Genomic DNA, 17,009 nt, shown 5'->3' on the forward strand with positions numbered 1-17,009 from the left:
CTTCCTACATTTAAAAGGCAGAGGCAGAGCAGTCCCCACTGGCGCCATTTCCTGCTGCACCTTTGCCTTCCCTGCCATCCCTCCCCTCCCCCCAGATGGTGCTAAGGGGAACCAGCTTTTAAGCTGGCTTCCCCCTGCACCGGCTCCTGCTCCTGCCCCCTTACTGCCTCTGATACAGAGGCAGCAAGGTGGGGAGAAGCAACTAGTTGAGTAGTGATTTGACCACCCGATAAGCCCTATGATTTTCGGGTAATCAGTTAGTCGACTAGTCGCTTACATCTCTAGTTTTGAAAAGAGATTGTTAGAAATATGGAAAAAATAATTGAAGTCAGTAGTTGCATAACTTTCTCTGAAAATATTATGAGGCACATTACCTTTCAAAAATCAGAGTGTATTGCAATATGCAGTCTCCACAATATTGATCAGTTAAATATTGCTATAATTATGTATTCAAAGATAATAGAGAGCACTTGAAAATCATTGCATCTGTTTTTAAGCAAATTTAAGCAACTAAGCAGAGAGTTAAACAATGATATTTATACGCAAATAGGTTTATTTAGGACCTGTTGAATATTGAGTGTTATTTAAAATTATACAAGGGAATTGGGTATTATACATCCAACACTGATCTAGAGGGGACGAGATTTCTCAAAGTGGTCTGCAGATGCACTCTGAAAAAGCTGCTAACTGGCCACTCCCATTTCTTTATTTACCAGCTTTGCAGCCACAGAGTCTCACGGCTCCCATTGGCTACAGTTTGCCGATTGCAGCCAGGGGGCGCCATGGGAAGCAGCAGCCTGGTCCCCGCGGTTCCCCTTAGCTGCAAATGGTGAACGGGAGCCAATGTGAGCCCTGAGGGTGCACATACCATTTTGAGAAACACTGCTCTAGATGTAAAGCCAAAAGGAGGCTGAATTATTTATTTATGACTGAAAAAAAGAACATATTGGCATACTGTTGTAATCTAAATAATCCTATCTGAGTTTCACCTACCAGAGTCTCTGGTCCTGTGCTCCCATTGAAATCACTGATGAAATTTACACTGAATTAAGGCCGTGGTTCCCAACATGTTTTATACCAGGGACTAACAAACCCATTCACAAACTTTTGGCAAACTGGTAACATTTTATTTACATATTTGCATATTCATTATGCAAATGAATATTTAAATATGCAAATAAAATGTTACCGGTCTGCCAAAAGTTTGTGAATGGGTTGCCAGTCTACGGTATAAAAAGCTCCTGCCTCAAGAGCCCCCAGAGCCAGCCATAATCCTTAGAGTCCCTCACCCCTCCACTACCCCACCAGCACCAGCCACTGACCCGGAGTCACCTGTACCCAAACCTCTCCAGTGCCAGCCTCTTTCCCTCAGAGTTCCCTAGTGCCAGACCCCCTGCCCCAAACACTTCAGTGCCAGCCTCCTGTTTCCAGAGATCCACTACATTGAACCCCACAAATTCCCCCATTCCAGCCCCCAATATTAGCCCTGTCCCCAGTGTAAGCCCTCCCCCCCCACCTCCCTCTCTACTAGCCCTACCCCCAGAGCCCTCCAGTGCTAGCTCCCCATCCTGGGTGTCACAGTGCCCCTACCTCTTAGATCCCCCTGCCCTCATAGCCCTCCAATGCCTCCATGCCTGTCTCATCCCTCTCACTTAGCCCTGCTGCTACCTCCCAGCTGCCAGATGAGTGCAGAGCACTTCTCTGCATGGCAGGAGGGCAGCATGGCGCCCACAGCATGCTGGGCCCCTGCTGAGCAGAGCTGCAGCACTTGACTGAGGCCAAGCACCATCTGAAGCCTGGCTGCCACAGTGCTCAGCTGAGGCCAAGGGCCGCGTGGCCCCTGCTGAGCGCCGCACCAGCTGGGCTCGACGCAGCGTTTAGCCCCAGCCAAGCGCTGCAGCTGCCTATCACGTGGTCCCACCAGCAAGGCCGCTGGAGCTGTAGCCAGGTCCATGGTGTGGCTGCCCCAGTAGGACTGGCAGTTGGGAACCGCCGAATTAGGGACCAAAGTTTGCTTTGTTATAGCAATGTTGGGAAAATATGTAGATTTAAATGCTCTATACCTGTGAACCTGAAATCAGCAAGAAAGGGGGGCATTACTGGTGAAATTGGGTTTTGTCATAAGTATGTAAGACATACTAAGGAAAGTTTAGACTCACTAAAGGGATTTAGCAACGCTGTAATGAGAAAAAGGACATTTTTATGACTTATTGTTGTTTCCATAACTTCACTGTTTAAAGTGTAAGACTAGCCCCCTTTGCATTTCAAGTTGTCTGCTAGAGTCAGTCACTCCTCATTCAGGGTATGTCTACACTACAAAGTTAATTCAAGCTAACAGCCGTTAGTACGAACTAACATTCATAGGCGCTACACAGGCAAACCGCTGTTTCGAACTTAATTCGAACTAGCGGAGCACTTAATTCGAACTAGGTAAACCTCATTCTACGAGGACTAACGCCTAGTTCGAATTAACTAGTTCGAATTAAGGGCTGTGTAGCCACTTAATTCGAACTAGTGGGAGGCTAGCCCTTCCCCGCTTGCCCTGGTGGCCACTCTGGGCACCACCAGGGAAACTCGTTTGCCCCCCTCCCGGCCCTGGAGCCCTTAAAGGGGCGCGGTCTGGCTATGGTGCCCGTGCCAGGTGCAAGCCTGCCAGCACTCAGCCAACAGACCCTGCACCTGGCACGGCACGAACCAGCCACCCGCTGCCACCCAGCCCTCCGCCTCTTCCCGGGACCAGGCTGGCAGCTCCTGGGAGCCTGCCCAGGTCTTTATGCACCCTCTCCACACCACTCATGCTTTTATAGACCTCTATCATATCCCCCCTCAGTCTTGTCTTTTCTAAGCTGAAAAGTTCCAGTCTCTTTAGCCTCTCTTCATATGGGACCTGTTCCAAACCCCTGATCATTTGAGTTGCCCTCCCTTCTCCCACCCTCTCTCTTCTCCTCTCCCACCTCCTTTTCCCAGTCTCCCCGAGTTTTGTTCAATAAAGAGAGTTTCTATTTTTGAACACACGTGTCCTTTATTTTGTACATCAGGAAGGGGGGCTAGGGAGGGGTAAGTGGAAGGAGGTGAGGGAGGAATGGGGTACGAGCCCCTGATGGGGAGGACTGGGGTGGCTCTGCAGGCTCCTCGGGGTGGAAGCTCTCCTGCAGCCCCCCGATTGACCCCGCCCCCGGATGGCAGCCTGCGGCAAGTGCAGCCGGGCTGATGGCCGAGTGCTGTGATGTGCCGAGTGTGGGCACTCAGGGCACTCCAAGCCAGGACTGCTTTGCAAGCGGGGAACCCCTGAGAACTGTCTGTCCGGGGTGGGGGTCGTGTCCCTTTAAGCACAGCCCTCGGCTAGCCTGAGGCAGCAGCTCCACGCTCTAAGTCCTAATCTGATGCCCTGCCGGCACTGCTTCCAGCCATTCTTAACCTCGGTTCAGGGTCCACTCTATGTGGACATGCTAGTTCGAATTAGCAAAATGCTAATTCGAACTAGTTTTTAGGTCTAGATGCACTAGTTCGAATTAGCTTAGTTCAAATTAACTAATTCAAATTAAGTTAATTCGAATTAGTGCTGTAGTGTAGACATGCCCTCAGAAAGTGCTTGTTTTTCAGCCCAGTTTGGAGAGCTGAGGAGGTTAGATCTAGACTGGAAATAAAGCTTCTTTTCTGGTTTCAAATGTTTGCTTACTTTGTTTAATCTTTCTGATCAAAAATCTCAATAGGGTAGCATTGCATAGCTTCCTGACATACTACAGATTATCTAGATCAGGGGTCTCCAAACTACGGCCCGGGGGCCGGATGCAGCCCGCGAGGCCCTCTCATCCGGCCCGTGGAGACCTTTTTGGATTCAAAGGCAGAAGAAGTGAGATTGTTTCAAAACCCATTTGAAGCAGATGTGGCCAGTTGCCCAGATGAACTGCAGCTGGAAGTCATTGAGTTGCAAGCAAATGACCTCCTTAGGGACAAGTTCAAAATAGGACTGGTGGGTTTTTACCAGTTTTTGCCCAAGGAAGACTTTCCTAATGTCAAAAGTTTTGCATCAAGGTACCTTTCAATCTTTGCAACAACATACCTGTGTGAACAAACATTTTCAAGAATGAAATACGTGAAGAACAATTTGAGAACAAACTTGTCCGATGATAATCTCAGGTCACTGTTGATGTTAGGGACAACAAATCTAAAGCCAGAAATGTCTGCTATTTTGGCATCCAGGAAACAATTTCACCATTCACACTAATACAGGTGTTCATGTGTAGTGTATGAATGTGTTATTAAATAATAACTGAATAAAATAATATTAAATACATAATTAAAAACAACATCCATGTTTTGATTGTTTTTTATTTGGACCTCAAGTGTGTAGTCGGCCCCCGAACTGCTGTTTGATAGTTAATGCGGCCCTCGGGCTGAAAAGTTTGGAGACCCCTGATCTAGATCTATCCTTCTATGCTCTTAAATAAGAACACTTATGTAGTATCTATTGATCAAAACTGGAGGTTTGCCCTAACTGTTAGATGCCAAGCAGAATTCTAGCTGTGGCATTTTGTACCAGCTAAGGTCTGTTAATGGCATGCAGGGGAAAACAGCATAAAAGGGCCCTACAACAATAGTCTAAACAAGATGACACAAAGGTCTGAATAAAGAACTGTGCGTCAGCATAAATGAAGTGGAGATGTAATCTGGCAATATTCCTAAGGCAATATAATGGAGATTTTCATACAACAGACATTTCATTCAAATGTTAGACTAGACTTTATTTGAAATTGCTAAACTGCAAATCCTGGGGGGAATGCAATTTAAAAGGAGATGGAGAACAAAGACAGAATTAAGAAGTGAGTGATTTTAGCTGGTATTTATATCTAGGGTTGCCAGTTGATTTCAACAAAAATACTGGACACACTTGACATTACATCACAGCCTACATTACATCTTAGTTAGAAAATACTGGACATTTATATTTTCTCATTTATATTTTCTCAATTTGTTTCCTGAACAGAAAGCTCAAATGCTGGACTGTCCGGTTCAAAACTGGACACCTGGCAACCCTACTTATATCACACAAACCCTGTTTTCTTGCATTAAATTGTAAAGAATATCTAAATATGCCTTGACAATTTTTAGGCATTCACAATAGATGTAGCAAGAAAAATCTGAGGACAATTTTAAGATGAATCATTGTGTTTCCATTGTATAAATTAAACACCATAGTGATAGATCAGTTCACTTAGTAGTAGTTTGTTCATAAAGGGCACCTGGAACAGCATAGTGAAACTTTTGTGATAATATACGTAATAGAAGATCAGAATCATTCTAAGAGGCAACCTGATTGTTAAGAGTAAATAGAAGCCTAATTAAATACAGCAATGTGTTCCAAAGATCGCTAGATGCCCTATTATTATAATCAGAGCTAAAAAATGTCCCACTTATTTCAGCAGGTAATTTTGAAAAGGCAGAATGCTCAGCCTCTGGTTGTGGGGACAGGAATTTAAACTGCTTGGCAATAATCCCTCTGACCATTTTGGATGGGGATGGGCAATAATTTTTGAAGCGGGGGGCCACTTCAACAATTTTGAAAGTGGTTGCAGAGCACCTCGGATGGGGCAGGGCTTCCGATGGAAGGGGCAGGGCCTTTAAATAGAAAGAAGTGAAAGGGCTTGCGCCTCCCAGGACTGCAGCTCCCAGGCAATGTGGCGGGGCCAGAAGCTGCGAGCACTTCCAATTCTTTCTATTTAAAGGGCTTGCACCTTTCCCGTGGTTGCCAGGCAATACAGTTGAAAAGGCTCCTACATCCCTGGCTCCCAGGCAATGTGTGAGGGGGCAGGGCCTGGAACTGCCACACGGGTCAGATAAAAGAGCTAGGTGGGCTGGATCCGACCTGCTGACAGCCTCTTCCCAGGCCTGATTTGGGGTGTAGCAGGAGCAGGCCTAGAAACTGTATGGCACTGCATATGTGCAAAGGGAGAAAATAAAGGCCGCACATTGAGCATTGACTGAGAGCTTAATTACATAGTGTTTTGCATTAATTTACCTATAATTCTTTATAATCCTGATTATGTTAATCCAAGAAGATTGAAGCACAAATACCTGTGTATAGCGAAAGCTGCATTGTGTTGCTGAACAACAGAGACTAAGTTTCAAGACTGGTCTATCTTGTATGGGTTATTCAATTTAAAAATAACTTATCTAAACAAAACAAAGTTACTTTAAATATGAGTGTCCAGCTTTATATTATCTTTTCTTTCATTCCATGTGTTGAATAATATCCAATGAATTAGAAGCAAAATATTGTCCATATTTAAATCAACACCAGTTACTGTCTTCATATAATCTATTAATCTGAATGTGAAATTAAGAATATAACAGAGGCATTTTTGTTGTATAGGATACGTATCTGATGGTTTGGCTGCATGTAAAATCGTTGCCTCCAATATGTACTATATATTGTGATTAGGAGATTAAATCTGACCCAACTCACTTTTCGTTCTAAAAAAAGCTTGCAAAATGGTATTTTCCAATATCTGTTATGCCAATTGCTAATATTTGACAAAAAGAAGGCAAGTAAGTTATAACACATTTTTAAAAGAAAATCCCCTAAGAGTTCTTCTGGAAAGTTATTGGTAAATACTTTGAAAGAGTGTCATTATAACCCACCTTTGTGCTCCCTGAATTCTAGGAAACTTTCTGGCCCCTAATGTAGAGCAGCCTCAGAAGTTGTATAAATGATGCTCTGTTTCCCATGACCATCAATGACTATCAGAGAATAGCTGTCCTGCAGTTTACTCCATCCACACCTTCAGCTCACCAATGATCCACCTCAAATCACAGGGCTGATACAGAGCCTTACATTGGCTTTATATCAACTAAGAAGGACTATTGTATAGAGGATATTGTCAGTGGAGCATTGACTGTTTTGACTGTGGTGGAGGGAGGGGTTAGAGGGAAGGGGAAGATTCTTTGAGAGGCAAATTTCTATGTTTCTTGCTTTAAAATACACATTGTTATGTAGTTGCTAGAGAAGGCAATATCTAATAAGTGATCCTACTACAGAAATTTTTAGCTATTATAATCTAATCAGTTGTATTATTCAGAAATGTGTGATTTGTCTGGAGGAGTTATAAAGAGCTTATAGTGCATCAGATTTTTTTTAAAAGCCCCAAATAGTAAAATATAATCAAACCAAAATATCCACCAGAGAAGGGAGAGGGTAATAAAAAGATTATAGCCTTTTGTAGACACTGTAGTGCTTTCTTATAAGCTGCACAGGACTCATCTTGTGGGGATAAATGAGTTAGAACTGTCCACGATGGAGAGATACTCCCAACAGATGGTATTGGATGTGCATCATGATTTAGTATTATGCCTGTTCAGGAATGTTGATATAGCTCATTATTAAGAGGGTATGATGTGCCCGTGCGTGCTGCACAATTATGCAATTGCCCGATTGATAGTTAGGCACGTGCCAGTGGCTGTTCTCTCAGTTTCTTCTCAACTGCTGCCAGCATCGGTTGCACTTAGTCAGTCTCCCTAACAGCATCAAAAGAAAAAAACAAGAAGAAAGAAAGAAGAAAGAAAGAAGAAAAGATGCCAACAGAAAGAAAAGGGCGCATCTGCCACATCCTGCTCGCGCAAAGGACAACACACACACAAAAATCTGTTAAGCCCACATCACTGGGCTTTGAAAGGTGCACAGGGTGTGGGACAGCAATTGCAGCAGCAGACGGACATGAGCAGTGCCTGCGCTGCCTAGAGCAAGACCATACTGCCCGCACTGTCAGAAGCTTGCCTCACGCTCTAAGAAGGCAAGAGATCTACAAAGACGAGTATTATTTTTGGACCACAACATGACTGAGTCGTAGCCTCATTCAACCCGCTTCCCCCAGAGATAACCCTCTTGGGGAGGAGGGCAGGAGGAGCACTCCCGCGCAGGGATGTGCTAGAGAGCAGGACCCGGAGTGAGAAACACTCCGGGTCCCCCGCTGAGCCTCAGCCTCTAGCAAACAAAAAGTCAAAGGAGACTGATAAGAATGCCACCAGGCAGGGCTCCCAAAAGTGGGATAAGGGATCCGGCTTTAAGAAAAGCCGTGGCCCTAGTATGAAGCACGGAGCTGCTGGCTATGCTTCAAGCTCTCCACACAGTAACGCGGAACTAGTGGGAGACACGGAACCGTGGAGGAGTAAGCAAGCTGGCAAGCTGCAGAGCAGTGGACTGCTGCTCTTGAACAAATGCTCGGTAGCACTGGTACCAACACACTTCAAAGAGCCAACAGTACCGACACAGGCAGCTGCATAGAACTACACAGCAATGCGTCTGCATACTCCGGTACTGAGGTTCATGACAGAGGCGGACCTCGCAGTAGGATCGGTACTGTGCTTACGTCTGTTTGGTACCGATGGCACCCCAAGATGTAGAGGTTCCCTGTTCTCCTCGACACCAGCCTCACAAACTTCCACCAGATTTAGTGATGACGAGGAGGAGGAGTCAATGGACCAGCACGGAGTCCCTCTATATGTGGAACCACAACAACAGCAAAGGCAAAAGTGGCAGATGGCACAATGGATGCCCCCACCAATGCCCTCACAATGGGCCTACTGGGACCTTTGGGCACCTTACCGAACCCAACAGTTTCAATACACTATGCAGGTCCCTGGGGCACAATCAGCTCATTCGAATACCCGAAGATGAGCTGACTGGGACCAAACCAGCCATGACAGTGAGTCATCTATGGAGGATGCAACTTAGGCTTCCTCTATTCCGCCCAATAATTCCTATTCCACGATGGAGGAACACAGTCTCCCCGCGTCACCAGTCAGAGGGGATGACGTTAGACGGTTCCAAGACTTGTTTAGGAGAGTAGCAGACACGCTTGCCATAAAACTCTCTGATGTAACTCAGACCAAACACGAACTCACGTGCATACTCACCTTACCTCAATATACCAGGCTGACTTTACCGTTGAACGAAGCATCGATGGATCCACCTAAGTTAATCTGGAAAACTCCAGCATCGGTGCCTCCAATATAGAAAAAACTAGATAAGAAATATTGTCACCCGCACAGACATCGAAATCCTCTTCTCTCACCTTTTCCCTAATTCACTAGTGGTCGAAGCAGCCAACAAGAGGGGGAAGCAATGACGGTACCCCCGAGCACCAAGTCATGATAAAGAGACAAAAAGGCTGGACGCTATGGAGAAGAAAGCCTATTCCTCAGCCTCCTTCCAGCTTCAAATTGTGAATTATGTGGCTGTACTAGCGAAATAGTCACACAACACGGCTGAATCATTCAATTCCTTTATTCAATATATACCAGAAGGTGTGAGGGAGCAGTTCGAATCAAATATCAGAGAAGGCTCATTGATTTCCTGAACAACTTTACAGGCTGCATTAGATGCAGCGGACATAGCAGCCAGGTCAATGGCAACTGCAGTAGCCTTGAGATGGATATCATGGCTGCAGCTGTCGGGGTTCCCCAGGGATGTTCGATCAAATATTGAGGATCTCCCATTCAAGGGTGAGAAGCTTTTTGCAGAGGCTACAAACTCAGCTCTCTACCATTGAAGGACTCCAGGGTGACGCTCCACACACTAGGGATACAGCTGTTTACAGCCAAGAGGAAACAATACAAACAATTTAAGCTGCGGTTCAGAACATCAGGGTTTACACAACAACACAGACCTTATGAGAACAAAAGGCATATGAGACAGACTCGACAAAGACAGTCAAATGAGCAATCATCGACCCAGGCATCCACCTTGCGTCAGCAAATTTGAGGATTTGGTTGAGAATACAAAAGCCCCTGGTTCTCCAGGACAGGTACAACCAAGCAAACAAATATTTGGAAACAGACTCGCTGTATTCTACCCGTCATGGAAAACCATCACCTCAGACCAATGGGTCCTAGAAATAATACAAACCAGATACCACATGCCATTCATATCAGTTCCATCAACCCTCTCCTTTTCCCTGTCCCTCTTCAGGAACCCCTCTCATGAGTTGGTCCTCCTGGACGAAGCGCAGCACCTCCTAGAACTAGGCGCTATAGAGGAGGTACCCAACTGCTATAGAGGAAGGGGTTTTTATTCCCGCTACTTTCTGTCAAGAAATCGGGGGGTGGAGGCCCAGCCTGGACCTACATGCACTCAACCAGTTCGTCAAGTATCAACGGTTCAAGATGATCAAGCTGGCAAAGATCATACCTGCCTTGGAGAAAGGAGCATGGCTAGCTACCCTCGACCTCAAGGACGCATATTTTCATGTATCTATTCACCCAGCTCACAGACGATTCCTCAGGTTCACCATCAAGGACTTACACTATCAGTACAGGGTGCTCCCCTTCGGGTTGTCTTCAGCCCCCAGGGTCTTTTCCAAAGTTCTGTCTGTGGTAGCTGCATACCTGCAAAAAAACCAAACGTATTTCCATATCTTAACGATTGTCTGATCATGGCGTCCACCTATGATGACATGGAACAATCACTGGAGTCAGCAAGAGCGTTATTCAACACATTCGGACTCCTACTGAATTTGGAAAAGTGCACCCTCACTCCTACCCAGATGCTGGAGTTTTTAGGGGCACAGTTGGACTGCACTCGGGGCATAGCCTCACTGCCAACTCACAGATGGTCAAGAATGTGTGACTTGATCGTGTCCGTATAGAGTGGCGCACACACCACAGCACATACATGCCTGCAAATACTTGGACACATGGCAGCGTCCACGTTTGTGGTCCCGAACGCCCATCTACATATGAGGCCATTCCAGGCATGGCTACACTTTGGCTGTGTCTACACTGGCATCCCTTTCCGGAAAAGGGATGCTAATGAGACACTTTGGAATTGCAAATCCGCGGGGGATTTAAATATCCCTCGCGGCATTTGCATTTACATGGCTGCCACTTTTTTCCGGCTCAGGGTTTTTGCCGGAAAAAAGCGCCAGTGTAGACGCGATTTTCTGGAAAATAAGCTCTTTTCCGGGAGATCCCTTATTCCTACTTGAAAAGGAAAAGGGCTTATTTTCTCCCGGAAAAGGGCTTATTTTCCAGAAAATCGTGTCTACACTGGCGCTTTTCTCTGGCAAAAACCCCGAGCCGGAAAAAAGCGGCAGCCATGTAAATGCAAATGCCGCGGGGGATATTTAAATCCCCCTCGGATTTGCAATTCCGAAGTGTCTCATTAGCATCCCTTTTCCGGAAAGGGATGCCAATGTAGACACAGCCTTTGTGTACTGCCCCAGGTATAACCCACTCCACAAGATACTTCATGTGCCCAGCTGGGTCAAAGCCACCCTAGTTTGGTGGACAGACTTAAACAACGTTTGTATAGGACTTCCATTTCAGATGCCAACGCCATCCGTCACTATCATGACAGACGTGTCCTTGCTGGGATGGGGATCCCATCTGGGGAGTGTGATATTACAGGGATAATGGACAAGTGAAGAGTCCCGGCTTCACATCAATGTGCTGAAGCTCAGAGCAGTGAGGAGGGCATGCTCCCAACTGCTTCCGCACATACAGAACAAAACTGTAAGGATGTTGTTGGACAATGTTGCAATGATATATTACATAAACAGGCGGGGGGAGGGTGGGACATCTTGCAGCCTATGCGCTGAAGCATTGAAACTATGCCAACAGTATATTATACACGTCATACCTACCGCTATGAATTTGCTGGGCAAGGACAATGTACTAGTGGATGCCTTCAGCAGACAATTCCCACAGAACCATGAATGGGAGATCAACAAATCTATCATAAACAACTTTGTCAGGAGATGGGCATACCCGGTTATAGACCTGTTTGCAATGCACATCTATTCCAAGTGCCCCCAGTATTATTCCAGTATGGGCATTGGACTGCGATCTCTCGGAGATGAGTTTGCAATACACTGGGACTTCCCCCTGGCATATGCATTTCTACCTATACCTCTAATACATCAAATGGTAATAAAAGTCAAACAGGAGGCAACAAGGGTCTTACTTGTAGCCCCCAATTGGTCGAGACAAATTTGGTACCCTACCATACTCTAACTCAGCATACATCAGCCGAACAAGTTTCCCCCAGTACAAGCTCTCTTGACTCAGGACAGGGGGCATATACCATACCCCGGGCTACATACACTAAACCTGCAAGCCTGGATGCTTGTTGTCTCTCACACAAAGAGCTAACCTTGTCTCGAAGGGACAGAGACATCCTAATTAATTCCAGGAGACCCACTACTAGACGAACTTACCTGCACAAGTGGGCCAGATTTGCGGCCTGGAATTCAGCTCGAGCACATGATCCACACAGGGTGGGGATTTTGGACATACTAGAACATATCCTTCACCTGCAGGACACAGGACTATCAATTAGTTCCATCAACGTACACTTAGCAGCTATATCAGCGATTCACCCACCCATATAAGGGTATTCCATTTTTTCCCACCCGTGCGCTAAGAGATACCGCAAAGGGATACAGAATCTGTATCCACCACACAGAGATCCAGTGCTGTCATGGGATCTGAACCTAATGCTGGATTCAGTCATGAGACGGCCTTTCAAGCCACTTGCAACCTGCTCACTACTACACCTATTGATGAAAGTAGCCTTTCTCATTGCAATAACAATGGTCAGGAGAGTGGGAGAGATAGCAGCACTCATGGCGGACCCACTGTACACCATATTCACAAGGACAAGGTTGTCCTTAGAACCCACACGAAATTCCTCCAAAAGATACCTACCTCGTTCCATTGTAATGAACCAATATACCTACCTGTGTTCTTCCCGAAACCACACAAGGACAGCAACCTGGCAGCACCGCATACACTGAATGTACACAGGGCATTCGATTTTTACCTGGATTGCACAAAAGACTTCCAGAGAACACCCAGACTATTCGCATCTTGCGTGGACAGGTCCAGAGGTCAACCTGTCTCCAAACAGCGAATATCCAAATAGATTTCTACATGCACACAGTTGGCTTACTCCCAGAGAAACAGACAGCCACCAACAGTTATACGGGCGCACTCTATGAGAGCAGTATCTACCACAACCGCTTTCCTTGAGGGCCTACCCATAGACATTATCTGCAGGGCAGCAACATGGGCTTTGGCCAATACTTATGTGCAATATTACACTATTCAGACCTTTCATGACTCAGGCACTAGATGTGGATGTACGGTTCTGTCCTACATCCAGTCCTGCATTATGGAGCGCCCACAACCAAGGCGGAACACTGCTGTGTAGTCACCTAAGTGGAGCACCCACGGTGACCCTCAAAGAAGCGAAGGTTACTCATCTTGTGCAGTACCTGGAGTTCTTCAAGATGTGTCCCCATGGATGCTCCACATTCACCCTCCTACCCTCTGCCCCAGGCTAACACAGTGCGGTGTAGAGACGGAATGGAGGGAACGGCCGCCAGCGTGTATCTGTCAACTGGGGCTATTGCACAATAGTGCAGCACACGCGAGCGACCAGGGGACTGCTAGCAAAGATCTCTGGGCCATGTGCGCAACAGCACTGACACACCTAAGTGGAGCACTCACAGGGACACATCTTGAAGAACTCCAGTTACTGCACAAGGTGAGTAACTTTCCCTTTCCTTCCTTCTGTCCTTCCAGAGGTGAGTCTAAAAAGTGAGGGATTTTGAGGGATTCTTAATAAGGTGAGGAGTTGGGAGTGGTGTTCTGCCTCTTCCACTCCACTGAACTCCAGCCCAGGGCCTATAATTATTACCAAATGTCCAGCATCCAGGAGTTCCTGAAGTCTGCCTCTTGGTTCAATACCTACCACCCACTCTTTTTTCAAAGGTTTCCAGTCTGTCTCAAACTAATAAGAGAAAAGTTATCAATTGTATCGTCAGTCTCTCTGGACTCATTAGGCAGGCTCCTCCTCCTCCAGAGGTGGTTTTTGCAGCATCCTTCTTCAGGCATGCCCAAGGCAGGTACTTCTTCCTGATTTGTCAGGCCATTTCTGAACTGACGATCCCTTAAGCTCCACCTCTAGCGAGTGCAAGCTCTGCACGTGCAACTGGTCAGAGCCACTCCTTAGCCTCTTCAGTTCCAGTGCCGAATGTATAGGTCCCATCACAAGGCCACAGTGCAAAGTATATACATTTTTTTTTTTGCTCTCTTAATTTTCTGTTTCATTCTTTTCTATTGATAGGTAAGTTCAACATGTTGAACAAAGATTCTGGGGTTTGCAGTATTACTATAAATAACTTGGGTCAGCTTCAAGCAAAGCAATTATATTTACTTGGTTTTGTTTAAATATATGCTGTTTGCAAAAGCTGTAGCCATCATGATGAAAATACCACGTTAGCAATTATCTGATCCTTGGAATACATTATATCTCTGTATTGGGGACCCAAAGAGGGCAACTGCTTTGGGCCTGCTATTCATAAGAGTCCAGGGCTCCTGACTGCCCCCACCCCTACTTCAGCAATGGCTGGAGACCTGGGCCCTTTAAATTACCACCGGAGCACTCCAGGCGGTGCTACAGGCTGGCTAGGAGCAGGGCAAAGTGCAGTCCATGCAACCCAGTCCCACCCGTCCATCTGAGGCCCTGCTCCTTTCAGGAGTTCCAGGCTGCCTCCGCTACCTTGCCCAGGGGCCCAGCAATTCTGACAGCTCCCCCATCTCTGTGTATATCACAATGCTACTATAGAACTCTAAATGTGATTTCTACAGGCAGCTTCTCTGGTAACACTAATCAGAGAGGCAGCTGAAGTGCTTATGTAATAGCTAAATGTACTGTAAAAGTAGTCTGTCCCTTTTTTACATTGGCATTATAGTAGTAATTTCAGACCAGTACAACTAATCTGTAACATTTTAGGGAAATAGAATGTCCTTTTTCATCCCAGAAAAAAATTTGTTGTGAAAAGCATCCCTAAGCATATGATATAGAACTACATACATGATATATCTCCTATGAATATTTAAAGAGGGAATAGGAAACTAGCATTAAAAAAGTAAGGTTTTTTTTTAATGAATCTGGTCCAAATCCTGCTTGCTTTGTGGTTTGGAGTAATAGATATGGGATGAAAAATAATAATAATAAATCCAAGATCATGAATTTAGGGACCAGTAACAAGAAATTCTGTTATAGGACAAGGTCTCATCAATTGGAAGTGATGGAAAAGGACAAAGTTCTGGGTGTATTAGTTGATTGCGGGATGACTATAAGCCACCAATGTGATGCAGAAATGAAAAACACAAATGTGATCCTAGGATGTATGTGGCAAGGCAGTTCCACTAGAGCAGTGGTCGCCAACACGGTGCCCGCGGGCGCCATGGCACCCGCGGGGCCATTTGTGTGCGCCCACCAAGTGCTCCGGTCTGGCCTGGCCCCGGGCACGTGGTGCATTCATCGGGGCCAGAGCCGGCCCGGGCGCACGGTAAGCGCTGGCCCCAGGAGCGCCGTGAATTGGCCGCTCGCGCCCTGGGCGCGTGGTGCTTGGGGGCGCCAGCCCCGGGCGCGCGGCGCTTGTGGGGGGGGCCCGGCTCCGGGCACGTGGCGCTTGCGGGGGGGTCCGGCCCCAGGCGCACGGCGTTTGCTGGGGGGGGCTGGCCCCGGGCGCGCGGCGCTTGGGAGGAGCGCCGTCCCCGAGCGGGGCGCTTGCGGGGGGGCCCCCGCCCCCGAGCACGTGGCTATGGGGGAGGCGCCCCTGGGCGTGCATGTGTCCCCGCCCTCCGGTCGCCCGGCAGGCGAACGGCCACGCCCCCTGGCGCCCGGCAACCTCTAAAGGTTGGGGACCACTGCACTAGAGATAGAGAAGTATTAATCCCATTGTACAAACCACGGGTAAGACCCCATCTCTACTGTTCTGGTCACCAGGTTCAAGAAAAATGAAGGCAAAAGGTGCAGAGAAGGGCAATTAGGATAAAGGGGGAAATGGAGGGCCTGCATTACTAAAAGAGCATGGCTTGTTTAGCCTAGGAAAATGAAGAGTAGGAGGGGACATGATTGTATCTATGAAGAACATCAAGAAGTAAACAACAGGAAAGGAGAAGAGCTATTAAACTAATAACCAATATTGGCATAAGAACAAATAAATATAAACTGACCATGAATAAATTTAGTCTGGAAATTAGAAAAGGTTGCTAACCATCAGAGGAGTGAGGTTCTGGAACAGCTTTCCCATGGGGTACTGGAGGCAGACAATGTAGTTTTAAGATGGTGTTTGATTAAATATATGATTGGCATTATATGACAAGTGTCAAGATTGTTCCCCACTCTGGCACTTCAAGAACCTAGGAAGACACACTTGGGAATGCATTCCTGATAAGCTCTTTAACCCTCCCTCTGGTGAGAGCTTGAAAAAACAACCTGTAATTTCTTAATAACTGACCTTGCAGTTTTAGGCATGTGTCCACAGAACCTCCTGATTTCTAGGACACAGGAATCAAATCATGGTCTTTAAAAAACTGATTTTTTATTAACATAACAAAGAAAACGTACTTGAAAAAACATACTTGGTTGCTAGGTGTTACGGAGCTACTGAACAAAAGAAATATTAAAAACACAGAAACAGTGAGGAATTGTGGCACCTTAAGACTAACAGATTTATTAGGGCATATGCTTTCTGCTTTCCTGGGATTCAGTTTAAAAGTTGCAGTGTACTGGGGTCACAGGGGCTCTGCACAGAGAAGTCCAACAAATCCCCAAATAAAGGAAATAACCTGATCACATCTGACCAAATATTCCTTGTTCTACTCACATATCTGTTGTTCCAAGGCTTAGTCCTTCCCAAGGCATGGATGTCATTGAATCCTCAATGCCCTGCTTCCTTGCTTAACTCATCTCTCTTAGCTCTGCTCTGGTCACACAAAGACTGCCACCGGAAGATCACTGTTTCCAATTCAAAAATCCACACACTGTTTTCATTGGCTCTCCTGGCTTCCTGTCAATCCTTCCTGCTTCCCTAGCATTCCTAGAGACTCTCTAGGACCCACTGTTTGTGGGTTTAACCCTTACAGGCAATGTAGTTAACTGAATGGCTGGGCTGTCCAGAAAAAGGTAATACCACTCCCATTCATCACAACGGGGT

General features: G+C 46.4%; 1 protein-coding gene and 1 long non-coding RNA gene across 3 annotated transcripts in view; one reads left to right on the top strand and one right to left on the bottom strand.

The window, feature by feature from the left end:
* The window catches only part of PCGF5 (polycomb group ring finger 5), a 119,485-nt gene that overhangs the window by 18,268 nt on the left and 84,208 nt on the right, over positions 1–17,009 (top strand). The window lies entirely within an intron of this gene.
* Positions 9,266–16,813, bottom strand: LOC102444903 (uncharacterized). Its single transcript, XR_331622.5, has 4 exons — positions 16,680–16,813; positions 12,213–12,308; positions 10,301–10,383; positions 9,266–9,586 (listed from the first exon to the last, which is right to left on the bottom strand). It is a non-coding gene; the product is annotated as an uncharacterized LOC102444903 (long non-coding RNA).

This window comes from Pelodiscus sinensis, chromosome 8 (genome assembly GCF_052426305.1).
Source record: "Pelodiscus sinensis isolate ZL-2025 chromosome 8, ASM5242630v1, whole genome shotgun sequence".
Classification (NCBI taxonomy): domain Eukaryota; kingdom Metazoa; phylum Chordata; order Testudines; family Trionychidae; genus Pelodiscus; species Pelodiscus sinensis.